The sequence below is a fragment of the Pipistrellus kuhlii genome, unplaced genomic scaffold (assembly GCF_014108245.1).
Source record: "Pipistrellus kuhlii isolate mPipKuh1 unplaced genomic scaffold, mPipKuh1.p scaffold_m20_p_1, whole genome shotgun sequence".
Lineage (NCBI taxonomy): Eukaryota > Metazoa > Chordata > Mammalia > Chiroptera > Vespertilionidae > Pipistrellus > Pipistrellus kuhlii.
Genome location: NW_023425404.1, coordinates 143,203,825 through 143,228,349, shown reverse-complemented (window position 1 = coordinate 143,228,349; position 24,525 = coordinate 143,203,825). Strand labels below are relative to the sequence as shown.

Below are 24,525 nucleotides of genomic sequence, written 5' to 3'. Positions count from 1 at the left end.
AACTCAGAATGTAGAAACTGTGCAGTATTGGTCCCATCTACCTCAGAGACCCTGAATGCTTGGGCTATCTTTAGAAATTCTCAGTTTCCCTACATACAAGCCAATAGCTGCTTCTGTTATATCCCAGGGATCAGTAGCTGCCTGGATTGAACTCTGATGTCTGTTCATTTAAAGTTATAAAACAGTCCACAGAGTTCTTACCCTAAAAATGTTTTAGCGGAAGTTAATTTAACGTTGTGTATTTATTTTCTTTTTAACTGATGTGGGTGACTTTGGTTAATAAATTATATAGGATTCAAGTGTTCAATTCTATGATAGTGAAGGATAGAGTGGGTCGAGTGTGTGCTGATGGAAAGAGATTTGACTTTGGGTGGTGAGCACACAGTGTAGTATACAGATGATGTATAATAGAACTGTAACAAAGTTTTAAATAGATTTTTTCAAATTGATCAAAACTTTATTGAATATTTCTATGCAGCAGATAACATGCTAAAATTGGGAAACTGAAGTAAACTAAATACTACCCCTAATTCAAATAACCAGTTGCTTTATTTGGGCATTTCTCCATATGAATACCCCAAAGTGGAAGTGTTGGGACATGTGGTCATTCTATTTTTAATTTTCTGTGACCACATAAATGCTGCACCAATTTAAAATTTTACCAAGAATGCATAGAGGTTTTCCATTTTTCTGTATCCTGGCCAACACATACATGTTAACTTTTTGATATTGGGCATTCTGTGAGGTAATATCTCACTGTGGTTTTGATTTGCATTTCCCTGATAATTATTGGTGATGAGCATACTGTATTATGTGTGTTGGCCCTATGTATGTTTACTTTGAACTGTGTCTATTCAAATCCTCTGCCCATTTTAAAATCAGTTTGTTTGTATGTTTTTTATATTGAGTTATATGAATTCCTTATTGGATAAGATATGTCATTTGCATATATCGTCTCCCTTGATTTTATAGTTTATTTCTTTCATGATAAATATTTTTTTTTTAGTTGATGTGGTCAAATTTATTTATTTTGTTCCACTTGCTCAAGGAGACATATCCTTAAAAAAATTGCTAATGCCTAGTGCCAAATAGTTTACTGACTGTTTTCTTTTAGGAGTTTTTATGGTTTCAGAACTGACATTTAAGTCCTACTTTCATTTTGAGTTGACTGGTATGGGTCTAATTTCATTTATTGCATGTTATCTGTCCAGTTTTCCCAGTACCACTGATTGATGACATTGATATTTCCCCACTGTATATTTTTGCCTTCATTGTCATAAATTAATCAACTATATTACTTTATCATATTATTTAGAGGCCTAGTGCACGAAATTCGTGCAGGGGGCAAAAGGGGGGGGCGCGCTTGTCCCTCAGCCCAGCCTGCACACTCTCCAATATGTGACCTGTGGCCGGTAGCCATCTTGGTTGGGTTTATTTGCATACTCGCTCTGATTGGCTGGTGGACATGGCTTGTGAGTGTAGCAGAGTGGTGGTTAATTTGCATATTACTCTTTTATTAGGTAGGATTATTCATGTTTTGTTCTGGGTCATTACTATTGGCTTTTCCTGGGGTTCTCTATTCTTAGATCTTTATATGAGTGCCTCTACTTATAATTTAGAATTCAAGTAAAAATTTAATTCCTTTGAGAGGTTTTTTCTGACTACTTAAATAGATTTGTATTTATCCCATCTTGTAGTCATTCTCTAGCTCATTTCATTTACTGATATTCTTTATAGCCTTTAGCAATATGGGAATACATTTACTGATAGCTTATTCTCATTTTCTACTACATAGAATGTGAGAGGCAAAAGTTTGGTCTTATTCACGTTTGTACCACAATAACTTAAATAATGCCTGAAATTTAGTAGGAATATAGTAAATAATTTTTTGTCTAAAAGAATGAGTGAGTTTTAAATTATACACAAAGGATAAAAATTATTATTTCTGTTTAATTATTTTTCAGTTTCTTTATATGTGCTCACATCTACTTGTGAAATTATCAACAGAAATAATTGATGCCTATCAATAGGAGAAGGGTCACATGAATTATGGCATTTTTATTCACTGGGATACTACACAAATAAAAAAGAAGCTACTTCCTTTTCTACCTTCCATGCTGCTATCCTCTTCCCTCTGGTGATCACCCACCATACTGCTGTAAGAGCTATAGAAGCTACTTGTAGCTACTTCTATATTAAAAAAACAAACAAACAAAAAAACAAAAACCATTCTGATAAAGTATTTTTTCATGGGATACATCATGGATGTAATTCAACTAAATATTGAGTAAAAGCATTTTAGGGCCATATTTATTTATGATTTATTTATGTCTTATTATAAAGTTCTGTATCTCATTTTATCTGACCTTAGTAGAGTAGTTTCACTGTTTGTTCAGGATTGGGCAGAACAAGATCTCATAAATATAAGGGAACTGGTATTTTAGTGAGAACTACTGCACTGATGATGTTTGAAAACATCTACAAAATAGGGTTAACATTTCTTCAATCAGATTTTATCAAATTTGATTTTTTCTCTCTGTTATTGAAGTCTAAAATTTTTATTGAACTCTTGCTTTTATAAATTTTTTAAGATATTAAAAACTTTAGGTACCATTATTCATCTGAGATCTGTTCTCTGAAGTACTGTGCTTTTCAAAATTGGGAATTCTTTTCCATGTTTAAAATTGCATTATTGTAATGTTCCTCTTAAATTTTTTTAAATTGTCTAAATTTTTATATATGTCTCATTTCCCCCCAATTGCTCTCCTCTCCCTCCACAGCCATTGACTCCGTGGGCAAGCCTCCACTGCATCAGTGTCTGTGCCCATTGGTTAAGCTAATGGCACCCCCCAACCACCATTTGTCTCTGGATCTATTCTTGTTCATCAAATTATGTTTATCGTTATATCCCACATATGAGTGAGATCATGAGATATGTATTCTTCTCTGACTGGCTTATTTCGCTTAGTATAATGTTCTCCAGTTCCATCCATGCTGATCCCTCCAACTTTGTTCTTCTTTCTCAAGATATTTGGGGCCTTTTTTATTAAAAAAAAAAAACAAACAAACAAAAAAACTCATTATTTCTCATTTTTTATTTTTGGCATAAGTTTATTTTTTTCTAGTAGAACCAAAACTTCCTGAGCCCCTTTCAGTGTCATTCAAAACTTGAACTTCCTCTATTTCTGGGTAAAAATCTGTTCACAAATGAGCAGTGCAATTCAGTCTCCCTTTTTTACTTCAATTTTTTCTTTAACGAAATTAAACAGTACAAAACCAAGATCTCCTCTATAATATTCATCTATAACACCAGCTCCTCCATCTATAAAGTGTTTTTTGCAGCCCAGCGGGAATGTGGAGCTCCTCTTCCATAGCATCCAGAAGGAAAAGCTATCTGAATGTGGGTTTTCACAAGGGTTTTCTCCATGGGTGGTACTGTGTAATCATACGCTCTGTGCAGGTCTTAGCCCACTGTGCGCGGACCCCTTGGTGGGGGCGGCATGAAGTGGAGCTGCAAGCCGCCCTCCTCCGAAGGCCGGGGCCGCTTGCTGGGGGAGACGAAGAGTGTGTCTTCGGAGCACGTCATGGCAGGGTAGAACGCCTCTTTTTTCTTATTGAAGTATTCTACTTCCAGCTATTCTTTGTATCCATACTGCATCAGGGTTTATCTTCTTCCCATGCTCCACCTCTTGCAAAGAGCAGCTGCTGTCCTGGAAAAGACTGCCAGATTTACACTCCAAGCACCTGGATTGGAGGCAAAACCCGCCCTCCCGAAGACCCTCAATTCTAGAATTCTATACCTAAGCTGGGATAGAAAAATACCTAGTTAATTTTAAGGGTGTAAGAATCTCACATCAAATTTATCTTGCTTGGGTAGGTTATTAACTATTTGTCCAGAAGCACGAATATAGTAACTGGAACTCTGAGTTAATTGCACTGCCTTTCATAGACAGTCACACAGAAAGGTTTGATTTAGAGGTCTTAGGGAGACCAGGATTCAAAATTATCCTATACATTGAGTGGCCAGATTATTATTATCTCTGAACGCATAATAATCTGGCCACTCAGTGACAATCCTATATAATAAAAGGCTAATATGCAAATTGTCCCCTCGACCCGGTGTTTGACCCAGCAGGCAGGCTGGCAAATTGCCCATGGCCCCTCTCCCTGGCCAAGCTGGCTGGAGCCCACCCACCAGGAATCTAAAATGTGTATATATAATGGCCAGATTATTATGCATTCAGAGATCATAATAACCTGGCCACTCAATATATAGTAAGTATAGGGGCACAACTTACAATGCTCTTGGGCCTCCATCTGCTTGCCTCCACCATATTCAAAATATATCTTTCCCTATAATTATAGGATGTATATATATAATTGATGCAAGCAGGTGTTTCTTTTACATTTGTGGAACTCTCACTCTCTCTGCTTTTCAATTACATTTTAAACACTTGAGTAGAATATAGATTTTTTGATAATACAAAATGATCATGGTTTTGCCTGTGTATAAAGCTAACACCAGTAAACATCCTAAAAATAAGCATTGTTCTATGCAGGTCATTTAAGATCTATAACATTTTGAAATGTAAATATTAGCCCTAATTAATAGGTAATAGGACCTTGTACACTTTAAATAACTCATCCAAAGTTGTATAGTATAAAATACACCCAAATATTTAGTTTAGGAATGCTTAATGCTCAATATATGCAATTTATAGTATGCTAAATTGACTATCAATAAATGATAATGCATTTGACCTGAAATAAGATAGCTTTATTACAATTTCTTACTCCCTAGTAGAAGCCTTGAATCTATTAACACTTTTTACAGTGACAGATTTCAATAAACCATAAGATATTATTTAAAATAACAAAGGGTTATTTTTTTCAAATATTGCCCTGATTATTTAATTACCCATGTAGTATATATAGTATATAAAAGAAAAACAATTTACAAAATAAAACCTGTTTATAAACAGTACACAGTGTATAAGGATGTAAAACTTCAAAAAAAGTTTTGAAAGAAAAGTTTAAGACCAGATTCTTATAGCGAAATCTAATTAAAATTCTATATAATAAGAACTTTCAGAAGATTATTAATTATTAAATGAACTAACAATGTAAGAGCCTCATAATGGCTATGACATTTAGTAGCTAGCTATACTGTGCTCCTGAGCCTTTTTTAAAAATCCAATTTATAGAGTTGCAAGTGATGCTACCTTTTTATTAAATAAAAGTGCTGGTCTAAAGCATATTTTAAATTAAATATATTTTATTGTGTAGTATATACAGATTGAGGTCTAAAAATGTGCTGAACTTAATCCAATCCACAAATCCTTACCTTACTTCTAAAAGATTCTTTATATTCATATACAGAAAACATTATGTATGTATTCTGCTAAGGCATGAGTATGAAAGAGGAAGTAATTTTGCTTCCACATAAAGATTATTTCAAATGTATTTCCTGTTACCCTGTATGCCTGCTTTAAGGAAAGAACTGACAATATGTGCTTGCCATTGACTCAAATATTGCAGTGCACATTTTCAATTATGCTTCACAACATAATCAGTTTATATACTGTGTCCTTTCTGTCCTTTATCTTCAGCTGTTTTACGAAAGTGGAATGCTGAAAATTACTCAATCTAAGAAAATAGATTAAATATTATTTTGCCAACTTACTCAGATTCCAATGATGGTCTTAGTATGACAAGGATATTTCACATAATTTCTTTGAGATCATGAACTGATTAATATGCAAATAAAATGAAAGTGTGGAAGAATAGCAGACATTTTCTTCTCGTTTTTTACTTCATATGTGTAATTAAAGAACAATTACTGATTGTTCTATGTGAAGATGGTGTAAGAAGAATGGGAAAAAATAAACCCAAGAAGTGATTCATTAAAGATATCATAATAGTTATGGTCTTGAATATATTTCTCAAAAAGTGAAATCTCCTGTTACTAAATATACATGTTCCACAATAAAAATATTCGCTTCAGCAAAAGCTATATATATGTATGTAGGATTTCAGTTGTGGTATACAGGTATTTTTATTGAACTATTCAAGCACTTTAGGAATACAGGTATTTTTATTGAATTATTCAAGCACTTTCTCTTTCAGGAAAGACAGCATCAATTTATATGGGATTGACTCTCTCTACAAAATTCATAGAAATTAACAAAAATGTCAAATAGAGTCAACCTAAACAGTTTATCTTTTCTTCTTTTATTCATTGCTAAAGATTGACTATATTGGTTAGAAACCTTAAATGGATCCTTACTTTCTACTGACCAAAGTCCTATTATTATGACATCCATGTCCTACTTTCCAATTCCATCAACACTCCTTTACCACACCTCTATCTTTCCAATTCAGTATGCACTGCACATATATGGTGACTTGTTCCACTAGTAGGCCTTGAACTCCCTTATTTTATTCCAAGACTTAATAACAATGCTACTACATCTCCATGTAAATTTTCATCCTTTATCCATTCACCAAATTTTAGCCATCACCAAGTCCTCATGTGATATCTTCCATAATATTTTTTCAGATCTCTTTGAATCTGTTAAAAACTATGTTGCCTACCCCATATCCTTATGATACTTTGTATTATTATTATTATTATTATTATTATTATTTATAGCTACTGATAGTCTCTCTTATACTACAATTTCTGATATAATTACTTGCCTCATTTTTAAATTGTGGGCTGCTTAAGACAGGAACTTTGCCTAAGTCATTTTTATATTCTTTCAGCCCTTAGACTGCTGTAGAATATTGTAAATTCTCAAAAATTACTAAATTTAAATAGTTTTCCTTTAAAAAGCCAAGGTTACTTAAATTATTTTAATTATTTCAAACTGTGTTATTTTAACTCTAATATAAAAAAACAAGTAAATCATTGCCTTTTGAATAAGTGCCCAAATACTGAACATCTGGGACTTCTAATGGCAAAATAGTCACCTGAGTGTCTGCCAATTGGAGTGATTTGTATGAAGACCTATATCATTGACCTAATTCTTGGTGTATTTTGCCAAATTTGTCACCTTACATTATGAAAACTATTTTCATATTCAAACTTTTAAAAAGATAACTTCATTATAAGAATGCCTTTAAGGTCATATCTATTTTCTAAATTATATTAAATTTATCTATATCTGTATAAATAACTTTGCCACAATTTCCCTGACACAGTGCACTAACACATCTCATTCATTAAATGTTGACAGAATATTTACTCTGTATCAGACATGTTCTGGGCAGTGAGAATATAACTGCACAATATAAACGCAATTACTATTTTCCTAGTTTCTGTGATCTGGTTGGATAAAGAACAGGCAAAAAGAATTACAACATAATGAGATTTCTGTTATGTTTATTTATGGTCTGGCACAAGAGCACTTAGCTGGGACACTTAATCTACCTTTATAGGGTTAGGGAAGGCTTTTTAGAAGAACTGATGTTTATGCTGCAACGTAAAGGGTAGGTAGCAGTTAGCCAAGTGAGGAGTGTCTATGGCTAGCAGTGTTTCCCAACCTTCTCTCATGATGAGAATCACCTGGTGGAGTTGTGAAAACACAGATTCCTGAATCCCAACTAAGAAGTGCTAAACTAGAATTTTTGGGAACATATAGGTAAAATTGTATACTTAACTAGTGCTCTAAGACAGATTTTATATACAGAGCACTAAGTTAGGTATGCAATTTTACCTATATGTTCTCAAAAATTCTAGTTTAGCACTTCTTAGTTGGGATTCAGGAATCTGTGTTTTCACAACTCCACCAGGTGATTCTCATCATGAGAGAAGGTTGGGAAACACTGCTCTAGACTAGAGGAAACAGAGATGAGAGCACCTGCTGTGGTTAGGAAATAAAAGATATCAGCACGACTGAAATTTACAATACAAAAAGAGAAGAAATGACATAGGAGGCCAGAAAGGTGTTGAGGGGCATTAAAATCATTTAAAAAGTTTAAACTTTAATCTGGAAACATTGGTGCCCTCAAGGGAATGGCATGGTTATAATTAATTATATTCCAAAAATCACTTAGGCTGCAGGGGGGACAAGGACAAGGTAGAAAATATATTTGTAGTTTTCAGTGCTCTCCGTCTGAGTAGTGAAAGAGGCCAATGAGACAGATGGAATGTGTTTGAGTTAGCATATAATAATTGAATAGATATCTCAGATAAGAAATGAGAAGTTAATGATGATTCTCAGTTGTGTGACTTTGGCAATGGTGAAGATAATGTTGCTATTCAGTCGGTAAATCCAGTAATGCAGGAGGAAGGTGGTGACCTTTTGCTCCATATCTAAGCACCCCTATTTCAGAGATATGAATTCTAGGTGGATGTAGACCCCATATGTTGAGGGGAACAAAGGAATTGAATGTGTGTGTGCATTATTTACTGAAGCATTTTCATGGTAGGATGTTCAATGCAGAGAAATTTTAGGTTGTGATTATAGTGATAGCTAATAATAAATGGCTTTTAAATAGCAAATACGTTTACTTACAATGCCATTTCTAATTACAAGTTTTCATTTGAATATTTCAAAAAGGGAAATTTGAAAAAAAATGAATTTTTAGGATATGAAATAATGTTATCAACAAGGTTATGAGATAATCTGCATATATTTAGAAGCAAGTTGAAGAACAGAAATGAAATTTCAAAAATACTCTTGTTGAATTGCTTAAGTTAAAGTCAATCTCAATATAAGTGGGTATAAGAAAAGTCATAATTTTGCTAATTAAATTGGAACCTTCCAGACAATTTAACTGGATAGCTTCTTTTAACAAGAGACTTTGAAAACCATGTTTAAATGATCTATTGAAATCTGATAGTTATCCTAGGCCTTCATATCTCTTTTAAAAATCTAATTATCTACCAAGATTACCTGTTTTTATTTTTAGCTATAAGACAGCTGGAATTTCAGTTGGTTTATAGGTATCTCACAGGCAAGGCTCTAGTTACTGTGTTTATGCTAAGCTACAAGTTAGAACTTGGAGAGCACATAGTAAGGTATATGGAATTTGAAAATGTTCAAAAGGAGAAGAAAGGGAAATATCTTTGTTTTCAGAAATAATAGGAATACAGCCAAGAAATATCAATCACACTAAAATTACTTTTTGAAGAGATCTTCTTGTGGCTTTAATATTTTCCAACAAGGAAGAGAAAATATGCCTCAGAAGTCATACTTTATCCTAGCATACTATATTTTATCATCTGGAAGAATAAAACTAATACCAATGAATATTATTATTAAATTGAATTACATATAAAAAAAGATACCATATCTAGCCATGTTTAAGAACTTGCTAAAAGTCCTGCAAAATACATCTTCAGTGTATTCTGATCTAACACTTCTTTAAATGATACTTGGGAATATTTGAATATTGTATAATACTTCATGCATAATGCTGAAAGAGTCCCTAAGCAATTGAACCAGCAGATTTTGCTGCCTTTCACTTTAGGAATATATTACTCTCTATCACTGTGTTATAAAATAAAACCTTCACTGAATTAGGCATTAATTAGTATTTTATGTCTTACTGTGTATACTAATTTTACCCTTTTTGTAAGCACATTTGTTTGTCTAAGGTGAAATTATAGATGGTTCTGATTTAAAAAAATGACTATTGGGCATTTTGCATTAAGATTTAAAATGCCACTGATAGTAAAAATTCCAGGTTTGTCATTTGAGAATTGCTCCCTTTAAAAGATTGGCTTCTTCAGCCGAAACTGGTTTGGCTCAATGGATAGAGCGTCAGCTTGGGGACTGAAGGGTCCCGGGTTCGATTCTGGTCAAGGGCATGTACCTTGGTTGTGGGCATATCCCCAGTAGGGGGTGTGAAAGAGGCAGCTGATCGATGACTCTCTCTCATCGATGTTTCTAACTCTCTATCTCTCTCCCTTTCTCTCTATAAAAAATCAATAAGATATATATATATTTTTTTAAATAAAAAATAAAAAATAAAATAAAATAAAAAATTGGCTTCTTCAACTATGATGCAAATCTTTCTACTATGTGCAGCCTGAACCTTGGTTGTTTTGTTTGACCCACTCAGGGACTTGGATGTAGTGGGAACTGATGAGCACATAAAGCTGATGCTCCCTTCCGCTCCCTGAGTAATAAAGGTCCTGGCTGAACTATGGTGGATCAACCCAGCCTGTAAGAAGGATAAAATCTCAAATTCCTCCCAGGTCTTAACATGTATTACCATTTTCAATATGACTTTTGGGGGAGAATGAAGAACAAACTACTTAATTAAGTGTAATAAATACTCAGAAAGCGTTTACTTAATAAATGTATCAGATTGATGGAAATTGTGTTAAAAAGACAGAATCTAGGTCCCCATACAGCAATTTTAATGATTTGATTCAAAATTTCTGAAGGTGAAAAGTGTCTCATTTTAACTAGATCCCACAGAAGTTTGAGAAAACCACTGGTACCAGTAAATAGATGACTAGCTTGCTTCTTAGGCTGTCACATAAACTAAGTATTTTTTATTAGTTAACTGAGTTATAAGATAGCTCTAGTTTTCTGAGAAACTCTGCATCCTGATAGTTAAAATTTGTTTAATATACTCTAGAATATTATTTCCCACAATTATGAGAAATGCTTCTTATTTCTTCATATTCTTGGCACTTTGTCTCCCCCCCATTATGTTAATGAAATTGATTATAGAGCACATGTGTCAAACACAAGGCCCGCGTGCCAAATCCGTCCCGCCAGGCCTTGCAATGTGGCCCGCACCGCGCTGTCATCACTGCACTCCGCTGCATTTCCATCACAATGACAGTTTATGACTGTACAGTAAACCATTCGGCCCGCTATTTAGGCTGGATTTTAGATTTTGGCCCCTTCTCTGATTGAGTTCGACACCCCTATTATAGAGCATCTGGCAGTGCTTAAACCTGAAGATATATTGAAAATAAGTGGAGTATGTATTTAGAAATACCAACTGGTGATTAAATATACGTGTGTGTGTGTGTGTGTGTGTGTGTGTGTGTGTGTGTGTGTGCCTATTTATCCATTGATCAATATCTGTATCTATTTATATGATTTGATTCTATTTTAGATGGGCCTAGTAACCCATTTTAATATATGCTTTCTTTATTGCATCCTTCTTTTCTGCTCTTTTCTTCTAAGAACTTTGAGATGGTTTGGAATCTAATAATAAAAGCATAGTATGATAATTAGACTGCACAGCCAAATGACCTTCTGGATGTCATTCCAGATGTCCTTCCAGACAAAGCCACAGAGGCAGGAGCCAAGGCAGAGGCAGTTAGAGGCAACCAGGCACAAACAGGAGGGCAATTAGAGGCAATAAGGCAGGCATGCAAGTGGTTAGGGACAATCAGGCAGTCAGGCAAGGTGGTTAGGGGTGATCAGGTAGGCAGGTAAGTGGTTAGAGGTGATCAGGCAGGCAGAGTCATTAGGGACCATCAGGCAGGCAGGTGAGTGGTTATGGACAATCAGTTAGGCAGTCAGAGTGGTTAGGGGTTATGAGGCAGGGAGGCAGGTGAGCAGTTAGGAGCTAGTGGTCCTGGATTGCAAGAGGGATGTTCCAGATTACAAGAGGATGCAGGCCTCTTGTCTGAGAGACATGAATTCCATGTACCAAGCCTCTAGTATATACATAAAAAAAGCATGATCTTTTCCCTCAGTTACATCATATTATGAAAAGTCAACTATAGCATGAAAACATTAAGCAACAAACAAAATATAACCACAACATTATGAACAAATATTAACTGGAAAGAGATGTTACATTTCCTTGGAAATTGGTATCTCAAAGAATGTGTTAGAATAAACCAGAGTGGATTAGAAAACCTTGCTGTGAAATAAGGCTAATAATAAAATGAAATAGTTTCTATTCTCCTGAACCTTAGTAGTTTTTATTTTTTTCTAAATGATAGAACAATTGGCATACCTTTTCTTCAATGGCTAATACCACAAACACAGAAGTGAAGGAATGTAGTGTATACAGGCTTAACCATGGCAAATGAATATCATGTGCATGAAGAGCTGAATATCAAAGCTATTTTTACTTTTTCTTTGTAAATTGCACCAGTAGGTAATGCATCTAAATCCATAATAAATGGAAAGAACAAATCAGAGTTCTTAAATTTTTCATTTTAATACAGAAATGACACTTTACCTTAGCTTCAAAGTAATGTGATGAGTTCCAACCTTCATATTGACACAGTGATGAGGGATAGAAGTAATAACTTTGGTCAAATTTGCTGGATATATTTGCACATTGGGAATAATGGAAAAAGCTCCTTATTACAGGAAGACAGTTATCAGTTTGAGGATAGCAGTGATTTACTGCAAATTACTTCAAGGCAAGGTAAAGAAAAATTCAATGATTTTCTTTATAATGCTGCATATGTAATCTTTCATATTTTTGACAGTTATAGTTTATTGGTAATATGATTAACATATTTGAACTTTTTATTCTGAAGAAATATTAGATATCCTTATTCTGGTTGTAGATATCATTTTCCTGTTTATTATACAATAACTATCATCCTAATATTTCCTATGTGTCAAGCATTATACTAAGCCTATTACATATATCTCATTCAAGTTTTTACTTTTCTCTAATAAAAAGGTATTTTATTATGCCCCTTCATATTTTTAGACATGTACTTAACAACAGCCTGATGAAAGATGTTGTGGCTGAGAAAATTTACCTGTAATTCAGATACTCTCATACAAAAACAAAAACAAAACAAAAACAGAAATAGCCTCCAGTGTCTTGCATCAATTATTTGTACTTGATGAATAGACAGGCACATACCCTAAATCTTCAAAACAGTGAAGTAAGGGACTGTATATATGTGAGAATGGCACAACGGATGTTCTAGTGCCTTATCAGAAGCATGTGGGGACTGGGAAGCCCACACTTCTGGTAGGCTATATTGCTGTTTCTCACTTTGAATAATTGCCTCATGAATAATGAGTTTCACATCGTAGTCATTACAGATGCTTTATTTTTTGCTTGTTCACATCTTTCATCTAACCCATCCTCCTCCTTTCATGACACCCACACACCCTCACCTTACAAATGGGGGAGACAATGTTTAGAGATGTTAACGAATTTACTAATATTATATAGCCTTTAAGTGGTTAAGGTAGGATACAGTCTAAGAATGTTCTATGTCAGAACACAGATTCTTAGCTAGCATATTTTATCACCGAAAGTTATTTGTTAGCCAGAGGGAAATTTTGTACCGATAAGGATTTCACCAACAGACCTCCTGGACAAATGTGTAGAAGCTAACAAAGAGTTGCTACTTAAATACTTTAGCCGCATGATTATATTGAAGTTAATTAATAAGTAGGAAACAAAAGGAAATTTAGAATGTCAAGTTTTTTCTAATTTGTTCTTCAATAGCTTTCATCCTTTCATCTCTAGTGGCATTAGATAAGCAAACACTAGCTGCTGGTTCTTTCCCATAGCCGCCTTCTATTTTATATGCACTCTTTCCTTGCTCTGTGTCTTTGAAGTAGCATATTAAGGCAGAAGGGCAGCATTAGATGATCAATAGGAGCAGATTCATGTTTGGAGAAAATAGTAGTGATGCTTCAGGTACAGCCCGGAAATCAATAAGGAGGAGTGCTTCTTAACAGAGTGGGGAAAAAAATAGAGCAGTTACTTTGCTGCAACTAAATGGCATTTTGTGTTGGGTCACTGTCGATGCAGGGGGCTGATGGGCTCCAAGCTGAGGGCCTGGGAGATAGGTAGTTGACATGGTTATGAATGTCATATACCAAGGAGATGATTTAACCTCAATTGGTAAATTATATCTCTAGTTTTGTGAACTGTCAGAGTCAGGAAATGTTTCAATCTTTAGTAAGTTCAAAAAAATATTGGAAGGAATTGCAATTTTAATTTGTCGCAAAGTTTCTCAACCTTGGCATTATTGACAGTTTGGACTAAATATTGCTTTCTTATGAGGGACTGACCTATACTCCTTACACACTAATAGTACCACCCACCCCATTGTGAACATAAAATATGTCACCTAAGAGGCAAAAACGTACCATTTGAGAACCTCTACTTATCAGAGAATATCTTTTTACCTGACTTGTAACATGTGCATGCATTCTTTCCCTTTGGATATTATTCTTAGATAGAAATAAAAGTTCTATGTGCACATACATGCAGGAGTAAAGTATCGCTGAGAATCATATCTAATCTGAGAGTAAGTCTCAAAATCCTTGGGGTTCCTTTTACCTTGGTTGTATTTTGAGTAGATATGTTAGTTTCATTTGTGTATTGAATGGCAGTAATTGGTGGTCTTGTTCTTTTTTGAAAATGCCTTAGAAATTACTCTTTAAAGGGAAAGGAGAAAGAACACTATATCTCTGATCTACCATTCTGGGCCTTCAAACCTTGACTGAATTATTAATTGAGATTCTTCCCTTCTAAAACACTGCACACAAAAAATGTTTGATTCTAAGTATGTATTATCTAGAAATGGCTTCACTCCCCTTAAGTGGCACTGTTTCTAATGTGAGAATCCTTCTTGTCTAGCTTTCATCAGCTATATATGCTTCCCCGGGGTTCTGCATGAGCTATATCTGAGCTACCTTTATGGAAGTGTGGTTTCCTTCCACTTTTGGCTAGATAGTTCACATTATTGATGTTTACTGAGTTAAAACCAGGGATACCCTTGAGCTAATATTTGGATGCCATTTCTAATGTTTTAATCTCATTTCTAGTCATTTTCATTATTGGCAGTAATTCCTTGGATGTAATGAGCAGAGCTTACTGTTTAATCACATCATACCTATTAGTATATTCCATAGTTATAATTTCTGGGCTGCAGTTACTTAGGACATTTGTCGGTCTACTTTGTGTGAGGACACAAAGAGGTTTACATAGAGTCCTTTGGTTTTTTAAAAAGAAAAAAAAAATATCTTCAATATTGAGATAATTCTGATTCACTTTTAACTACCTTGTTACCTTATTGAAATACAAGTTTTGCTATTTCACAAGAGACTGACTACCTCTGGGTTGCACTAAGTAGTACAAATATTATGTAGGGTCTTATACAAGAACTATACATAGTTCAAAATTTATAGTATGTTGATAGACCACAGTTCTATCTTGTGAGACAAACAGAAAAAAAAATGCAGAAAGGAATGCTGCAATTCTATAAAAATCTTCAGCTCTCAGGTGTGAACTTGAAAGAGCATTTCCTACACTAGGTGATGAGAGGAATAAGAAAGACTCTACAATAGCCTGTTTTGAAACATTCTAGATGTTGGAATGGTCTCAAATTTTATTTGTTTATTTAACAAAATGCTCACAGCATGCTTTGTTAGCAACAGCACCTTCTTTTAAAACTGCCTGAGCTGTTGTAGAGTGAAATGAAACCACTGCACAGCAGTAGGTATAGGAAATATGGTGACCTCTTTATCGAGTCTTCATTCAACACACACAGATTCAACAATCCTGAATGCCAGAATCAGTGTTCCCTATACTTATGGAGTTCCAGTTGAGGGGCAGAATATATAATTCTCTACTACTTATCTCAGTGATCAGTTTATTCCCAGCTTTCAGAGAAAAAAATATATATATACTTTAAGAGATAAAGGGTAAGGCTGTAAGAGTCTTTGGAGTCTAAATGGATTAGATATGTCTGTGAAGAGACATGATATCACAGGAAAATCACCCTCACTAAGGTGCTGTAAATATAAATTTGGAGGAGCTTATTTTATATTGACAAGGCTTTGAGCAACATGATCCAGTCAAAAACACCCTACTGTACAATTTTTCTGTGAGTAAACTTTTCTTGGTAATATAGTAAACCCAATATTTACTTCAAAATGTTTCATAATCTGTTTATATTACTGAAGAAAAGCAGCAAAATGATGTTTTTACATATATTCTGGCAAATAAAATATTACCTTTGGTCCTGTAATATGCAGGTTACAAATTCAACATGTGTAACTATTTCTGAAACTTATTTGATGGTGACCATATTTATTTTTTCATGATTTACCTGTACTTTAACTTTCTGAATAAAGATCAATCAACTTAGTTTTAAGTCTTGCTTCAGCTATCACATTTTCCCCCCCAGATGCTTTAAACAGTTTATTCTTTGCCTATTATGTGAGACATTTGAAATTCTGATAATGTAACTTTAAATATAATCATTGTTTGTGCCACATGCCTTCTTTTGTCCCAAACAAGTATATGCATTCTGACTTGCCTTACTTAATTTTACATTGGGCTAATTAATTTTTGATGACCTAACTAACCTACCTAAAATACTGCTTTGTCATGTCATTTACCTCTAATCAAATTTCAATCCAACTTCATTGATTAAAATTATAAATTTCTTAAAATTAGCAGGCAAACACAGAAGATAGACAACTTATATATATGATCATCTTTTTTTTCTCTCTCTCTCTGTGAACATCCTGTTCCCAAAATAAGCACTGTAACATATACCTACTCCTCATCATAATGCTAGCAATGCCCTCCTGACTACAGTAATTCAAATTATATTCATTCTGGAGGATTTAGCTGAGAACATATTTCTATATTCAATCTCTCCCTTTTTTAATCATTTCACTCAATCCCTTCCTTTCTCCATTTATCTTAAGAAAATTTTTATGGAAGTTAGTTTATATCAGAAAGTAGTCTAGCTGAAACTTGTTTGGCTCAGTGAATAGAGTGTTGGCCTGCGGACTGAAGGGTCCCAGGTTCAATTCTGGTCAAGGGCATGTACCTTGGTTGCGGACACATACCCAGTAGGGGGTGTGCAAGAGGCAGCTGATAAATGATTCTCTCTCATCGATGTTTCTAACTCTCTATCCCTCTCTCTCCTCTCTGTGAAAAATCAATAAAATATATATCTTTTTAAAAGTAGTCTAGGTTCTCGGGAAAAAGCTATGAACAATTTGAGCAATTACTGCTCTCGTAGAACTTAGTCTAAAATAAATGGGTGATACTGTATTGTACATTTAATACCAAATAAAACTGCTATAAAGAAAAATTATAGGGTGTGTTTGTATTGACATTATAAACATACTAGAGCCTGGTGTACAAAATTCATTCACTGGCAGAGAGAGGTCCCCACAGCCTGACCTGTGCCCTGACACAGTGCGGGAGCCCCACAATCAATCAACCCAAAGAGGTAGGCTATACCTACCCATCCAGGGCTCCTTGATGGATTTCCGCAAAGAGGTTGGCCAGAGCTGCAGATACACAGGCCTCCGTGCCATGTGGTGACCCGCCGGCCCCACCTCCCCCACACCATGCAGAGGAGGCTGGACTCCCCAAGGCCTCTGTGCTATGTGGGGACCTGCCAACCATGAAGCCAGGCCCCCCAGGCCTCTTCACCACACTGGGAGCCACTGGCCTCATCTCCATGCCCGACAGACCTCTGCACTGTGTGGGGACCTGCCAGACCTGCCCCTCTATGCCACATGGAGCCATGGGATCCCCAGACCTGGCCACCTGTGGAGCTGGGAGGAAGTGGAACTCTGGCAGACTCCATGACATGCACACGACAAGCCCAGCCCTGCCCACATGTGTCCTCCTGATGTGCATGAAGCCATCTTGTGATGGCATGAGGGAATCACAGCATGATGTCATGAGGACCACCTTGGTTTATTAGTAATATTACTGGCCCAGTGTGAGAAATTCATGTATTTGCGGGGGATGAGGGGTGTCCCTTAGCCTGGCCTATGAGTTTCACAGTGCTGGAGCCCTGTAATAGATTGCCCCAAAGAGTTAGACACCACCCACCCATCTGAGGCTCCTCAATGAATTGCTCCAAAGAGGTAAGCCAGAGCTGGGGGTCCCACCCAGAGCAGCTGTTGTGACCCACCCCCACACGGCACACACAGAGTCAAGCCCTGCCAACCGTGGTGATAGATCGTGATGGCGTGATAGCTACCTAGGATTTTATTAATATAGACTAGAGGCCCAATGGACGAAATATGTGCACTTGGGTGTGGTCCTCAGTCCAGCCTACACCCTATCCAATCTGGGACCCCTTGAGGGATGTCTGACTGCTGTGGGATCAGGCCTAAACCAGCAGTCGGACAACCCTCTAATAATCTAGATTGCTGGCTTTTAACCACTCTCCTGCCTGCCTACCTGATTGCTCCTAACTGCTTCTGTCTGCCAGCCTGTTCACCCCCTAATTCTCCTCTGCCAACTTGATTGATGCCTAACTGCTCCCCTTCTGACCTGATCACCTCCAACAGCTCTTCCTGCCAGCCTGATCACCCCAATAGCCCTCCCCTGCCAGCCCGATTACCCCCAACAGCCCTCCCAGGCAGGTCTGATCACCCCCAACCACCCTCTCCTGCAGGCCTATTCATCCCCAACTGCCCTCTTCTGTCAGCCTGATCACCCACAACTACCATCCCCAGCCGGCCATCTTGTGGTGGCCATCTTGTAATGATGTGGGGGCAGCCATCTTGTGACAATATGGGGTGGCCATCTTGTGATGAAGTGGGGGCGGCCATCTCATGACAACATGACAGCAGCCATTTGTGTTGATGTGAGGGCATCATGGAAAGGTGTGACCACAACCTAGGCTTTTATTAGTGTAGACTATATCTCGATTTAAAGTGTAGGTTGTAATAAAGTCTTAAGAATATTCTGGGGACTGAGTTATACTTACCAGGCAAACATGAAAAGGAAAACATTCTAGGCAGAGGATAAAAGATGAATGATTTAAAGGATCTGAGGAAGGGGAGAGTTGCTCATATTTAAGAAACTCAAAATTCCTAATGTCTCTAGAAACTCAATGATTAATGGAAGCATTGCTCAGGAAGAAATTAGAAAGGTCAGGGTCATATAGACCATTACAACAATTTTTATCTTCTTGAAATTCAGTAGTAAGATATTGAAGGAAAATAAGGAGATCAATGACATGAATAGATTTTCATTTTAAAAATGATTTATATAACTTTTCCTAGAATGTGTGAAGGTATGAAAGAATAGGTACAGTAACCCTGGCAGGAGGTAATGGCAAGTTTACCTTTTACTAGAGGATGAAGGTGGAAAGAGTTGAGCATAAGGATGGTAGAACCACAAAATAGTAATAGGTTGAATGTTAGGGAATAAAAAAGGGGAAATTCTCAAGAACAATTCCAAATATTCTGTATTGTCTCCATTCATTTATTTATTTGTTCAACAAATATTACTGAAATTGTTAAGAGTAATTAAAAGCCAAAATGATGCAATTTCCAAAAAATCAGTAAGAAATAAACAGTACTGAGGTGTCTGTCGCATAGTCATAGGGATAGATAGATAGATATGCTCTGAGAAAAAGTTCAGATTGCAGTATAAGTTAGAGAGTTGTTCACATAAAGATAGGATGTAAAGTAATGGGAACAAATGAGATCTCCTGGGGAGAGTGAAAAGAATCTGGACTCAAGCATTGTGACAGAAAATTGTCTGCAAAGAAGTCTGAGTTGTCACGACCGGAGAAGCAGGAGGACAGCCAGGAAAATGAGATGTCACAAATACCAAAACATGATGGAATTCAGGATGGAAGTAGTTAGCCCATTAATGTTTCTTAATATAGTAAAAAAATATGTGATCTGATAAGTGTCCATTTGAGTTAACAACTTAGAGGCCTTTGAGAAGAGCAAAAGCTAAGCTGGAATGAGTTGATAAATAAGGGGCGAGTGAGGAGCTGAAGCAATCAAAGAAAGCAATTCCTCGGAAAATTCTGTTTCACGCTTAGAAATTCTGATGTTATCACACTCATTTTTCACCAAATATATTTTTTAACTTGAGATACTTTTGTATTATTGCTTTAGTGATTTATTTAATTTTGCTTTTTATTTTAAACTGGGGCACCAGTGCACAAATCTGTGCACCTTGAAAGAAACCGTGGGCTGCGAGGCTGCAGTAGGCACAGGAGTGGGTCTTGGCCCATCCTCTACACCCCTCTGGACCTTCCAGCTACAACCTCTGGTCCCCTGTCTCCTGGCAGCCCTGCTTCTACTGCTACCACTCCCAAATGCTCACGGCATGGGCCCTGCTCACACCCGCTGATGGTGCAGAGAAATTGGGCCCAGCACTGGTAGCAGGTGCCAGCAGAAGCTGCTGCCCAGATCACCCCTCAGGAGCAGGGGGAGATGGAGAAGCCCTCGGGAGTGATCAGGACTGGCAGCCACTCCTCACAGTCACATATGGCACCAAGTGATAGGGACCAGCATCAAGACACCTGCAGCGGATGCAAGTGGGGCCAGTGCAGGCAGCAGGTGCTAGCACCGGGTGGGACTGCAGCAAAGAATTTTCAATAACCACCAGAGGCTCACTCTAATGACAAACACCGGTGCCCCACCTTGGTCTGGCACCCTCGCTCACCTGCTCTACCATCTCTCCACAACCAATGCCCCCCCATGTTCTGCACACACCTCCTGGTGGTCAGTGCATGTCATAGTGACTATTCAGTTTTTCAGTTGTTCTTGTTGTTCTGCCATTTAGTCTATTTACATATTAGCCTTTTATTATATAGGATAAGTTTAGTTCTTAAGTAAAAGGAATTCCTAATCGCAAGATTGTATATTTGTTTCTTCAACTTGCTCATTGTGTGGGTTCTCCATAAGAATGAATGAATCGATGAAAGAATAAAGAGTGACGACAGAAAAAATCATGGAGAATGAGCAATATTAACAGATCTTGTATGAGAGACTCACTGTATCTTTTTTAGGACTAGATTTAGATTTAAATATTTTTTGAGGTCTTCCCATACTGATTGTAGGGAATTACTCAGGCTCTTCAGAACATCACACACATGATCTATTAAATAGTTGTTGTTTTTTGTTTTTGTTTGTTTTGTGTGAGTGTATGTCTTTTTTGAGAATTTATTTGCCATCTGCACTAGCATCTGACAATCTGTCTTGATATTAGATTGAAAACCATCCTCATTATGATCATGATATGGATTCATTTCAGCCTTATAATTCTAGCATATGGGCCTTCCAACACAGACTCTATTGAAATTCAGGAGAAATCACACCTGGTGCCATGAAAGAATTAATCCTCTGACTCTAGATCACTTCTGTATGAGGAATGCAGAGAGATGTACCCTAAGCCAATGTCTTGTTACCATGTCTTCTCTTTGAACTGCAACTTATTGTAGCAGAACACTGTTAGCAAAGATCAGTGCATACATGTGTAATCTATCATCACATGCTTACTCCTTGACCTTTCTTTATCACAAAACAGCACAAAATGCCTTCCTTTGTACTACTCTAAGAATTTATCGACATATCCATCCTTTTTATCCCACAAACTTAACAGATATAAGTATCTATATAGCCAGTTCATGAATGTTGCTAAAATACAAAATAATTGCTGGAACATATAATTAAATAGTTTAAGCCAAATACTTTTAACCTTGTTATTCTAATGTCTAATGCATATCCTGTATCTCTGCATTAAAAGGAAAGTTGATGGGTTTTACCTGGAAACAATAAACAATGCTTTCGTAAGTCTGTAATTGGGTATTAATTTCCACTAACATCTTTATAAATTTTGCTAAGTAAGCAATTTATCAATTCTACTCATTTTCCTTATAAAATCAAGGGAATTGAACCACATTAACTTTACCGTTTCTACTTCATCTTTAAGTTTTTATGATTAAATCAAAATGAAAATATTCATATTATTGAGTAGGTTATATTTAAATTAATAAAATGACAAAACACATGAACAAAATGAAAATGATTATTTAGATCACATGTGTCAAACACAAGGCCCGCGGGCCAAATCCGTCCCGCCAGGCCTTGCAATGTGGCCCACACCGCGCTGTCATCACTGCACTCCGCTGCATTTCCATCACAATGACAGTTTATGACTGTTCAGTAAACCATTCGGCCCGCGATTTAGGCTGGATTTTAGATTTTGGCCCCTTCTCTGATTGAGTTCGACACCCCTAATTTAGATATTAGCAATTTTGTATGTTTCATCTCACTCTCATTATATTTCATACTTTGATTTTTTTAATATTTAATTATTAATTTTATAATTTTAAAGGATTACCAACTTTAAAGCTGATGGCCCATCTGTTTTCTCTTTGTTGGCAGACTTTTTGAGATGGCTCTGAGTTTTTGAGAGCACTATTTGCTTTAATAAAGCATCTTTTCAGAAGAAAAAAAAAATAGCCTTAGCATTATTTCTGACATTCCATAGTAAGTGTCTCTAATATCCATAAACACATCCTATATAGGAAAATATGGTTATTTTAAAAATTTATATTATTAAATAAATCTCTTCAAGTTTTAATTCTTCACATGATAAAAAAAAAATCCATATCTTTGTAATCCCATGCTTCTTTTAAAAATTGGTTCTAACTTGTATTTAATGATATTGAAGACAAAGAAAGAAAAAGTAGAAATACCAGAAAAGTAATTAATGAAATTGAAACAAGTAATTTGTTAGAGAAAGAATTCAAAGGAATGGTTATAGGGATGCTCAAATGTCTGGATGACAAATAAACACAACTCAATGAGAATTATAAGAAGCTAAATGAGAATTTCACCAACATGAAAAGGAATCAAGAGAACATGATGACATTGCTGCAATAAAGAACACAGTGGAAGGCTTCAACACGACTAGAAGAAGATGAGGACAGCAAGTTAGAAGACAAGGTAGAAAAAGCACCCAAGAGCAGTAGCAACTATTGTAGAAAAAGAAAAACTTAAAATGCAAGAGGGGTGCCTAAGGGACCTTGAGGATAACACAAAATGAAACAAAACTGCATAATAGGGGTGCCAGAAGGAGAGGAATATGAGCAAGGAATATAAAACCTGTTTAAAGGAATAATGACAGAAAACTTCCCTGTTTTGGAGAAGAAAAAAGTCACACAAGTCCAGGAAGCACACAGAGTCCCAAACAAGATGAACCCCCCCCCAAAAAAAAAAAACCCTGACACCAAAGCACATCATAATTAAATAGTCAAACATCAACAACTAAGTAAGATTCTTAAAGGCTGCTAGAGAGGGTCAGATAGTTACTTACAAGGGATCTCCCATCCAGGCGTCTTCAAACTACGGCCCGCGGGCCACATGCGGCCCGCAGAGGAGTCTGATCCGGCCCGCCAGGTTTTTTGGGCAGTGAGCGCAGCCGAGGTGTTACAGTAGGAATTAGTAGTTCATATAGTCCGGCCCTCCAGCTCTCTGAGGGACCGTGATCTGGCCCCCACTTTAAAAAGTTTGAGGACGCCTGAACTGGTTTCTCAACAGAAACACATCAAGATAAAAGCGAATGGAATGAAATATACAAAATAATGCAAGATAAGGGACTGGATCCAAGAATACTATATCCAGCAAGACTATCATTTAAAATTGAAGTGAAATCAGAAGCTTCACAGACCAAAAACGGCTAAGGGAGTATGTTACCACCAAGCCAGCAATGAACTAAATACTAAAGGGACTACTGTAAAAAAGAAGTAATAAGGGAAGAAAGAACACAGGCATACAAAATTAAAATGATGACAAACAAGTACCTATCAATAACCATAAATGTGAATGGACTAAATGCTCCAAGCAAGACATAGGGTAGCTGATGGATAAGACAACATGACCCATATATTTATAGTGCTGTCCACAAGAGACCCGCCTCAGAACAAAGGGCTCAGACAGATTGATAGTGAAGGGATGGAAAAAAATTTCAGGCAAATTTAAATAAATGAAACAAAGCTGGGATAGAAATACTTATATCTGACAAAATAGACCTTAAAATGAAGGCCATAACAAACGATAAGGAGAACCACATCATAATACTAATTGGAGTAATTTAACAAGAGGATATAACTCTGGTAAACATATATGTACCCAATGCAAGAAGACCCAAATACATTAAAAACAAACAAACAAAAAAAAAACTGGAAGATATAAGAGAGAGATTGACAGCAATATAATCATAGTAGGGGACCTTAATACCCCATTAACACCACTGAATAAATCCTAAAAAAAAAAAAAAAAAAAAAAAAAATTATCCAAGACACAGCAATGTTAAATGACTCCTAGCTCATATGGAATTAATTGACAACTTCAGAACATTTCATTCCAAAGCAATAGAGTATAAATTCTTCTCAAGTGCGCACAGGACACTTACAAAGATAGACCACATATTGGGACACAAAGTTCCTTCAAATTCAAGATAATAGAAATCATATCAAGTATCTTCTCAGATCACAATGGCTTAATATTAGAAATCAACTACAATAAAAACAATCCAAAAAGTCCAAACACTGGGAGGCCAAATAGCATGCTATTAAATAACGATTGGGTTAACAGTCATATCAAAGAAGAAATAAAAAGCATCATGGCATCAATGATGATGAAAACACAATTATTCAAAATATATGGGACACAGTGAAAGAAGTCCTGAGAGGAAAGTTCAAAGCTCTACAAGGCCTACCTCAAAAACACTAGGAAAAAAATGTAATAAAGTATCTAACCCTGTAAAAAAAAAAAAAAAAAAAAAAAAAAAAAAGAAAGAAAGCAACAAGAAAAG

General features: G+C 36.2%; 1 protein-coding gene and 1 pseudogene across 1 annotated transcript in view; one reads left to right on the top strand and one right to left on the bottom strand.

Moving 5' to 3' along the window:
* Nucleotides 1–24,525, top strand: part of CCSER1 (coiled-coil serine rich protein 1) — a 1,094,278-nt gene that overhangs the window by 1,052,707 nt on the left and 17,046 nt on the right. The window lies entirely within an intron of this gene.
* On the bottom strand, nucleotides 3,062–3,586 carry LOC118704079 (annotated as a pseudogene).